Genomic DNA, 385 nt, shown 5'->3' on the forward strand with positions numbered 1-385 from the left:
GGCTCTGGGCTGATGGCTCAGAGCCTGGAGCCTGTTTCGGATTCTGTGTCTCCCTCTCTCTCTGCCCCTCCCCCGTTCATGCTGTGTCTCTCTCTGTCCCAAAAAAAAAAAAAAAAAAATGTTAAACTAGCCCTTTCTGCTAGACAGTCTTAAACTCTGGTTTATGTCTTTATAACACATACGAACAGTAGTAACGGTCCTGAACTGCTTGGTCCCTCAGTCACTTTCAGGTCTCTGCTAAAGAATTACCAGAGTCTGGCTCGAGTCCCTTATACAACAGCAGGGCGGGGGGGGGGGGGGGGGGGGGGGGGGGGGGGGGGGGGGGGGGGGGGGGGGGGGCGGGGGGGGGGGGGGGGGGGGGGGGGGGGGGGGGGGGGGGGGCGGG

General features: G+C 60.8%; 1 protein-coding gene across 2 annotated transcripts in view; it reads left to right on the forward strand.

The window, feature by feature from the left end:
* PIP4K2A (phosphatidylinositol-5-phosphate 4-kinase type 2 alpha) overlaps positions 1-385 on the forward strand; it is a 197,082-nt gene that overhangs the window by 48,176 nt on the left and 148,521 nt on the right. The gene's annotated exons all lie outside the window — the stretch shown is intronic.

Source organism: Herpailurus yagouaroundi, unplaced genomic scaffold (assembly GCF_014898765.1).
Source record: "Herpailurus yagouaroundi ecotype Mexico unplaced genomic scaffold, PumYag 203, whole genome shotgun sequence".
Taxonomy (NCBI): Eukaryota; Metazoa; Chordata; class Mammalia; order Carnivora; family Felidae; genus Herpailurus; species Herpailurus yagouaroundi.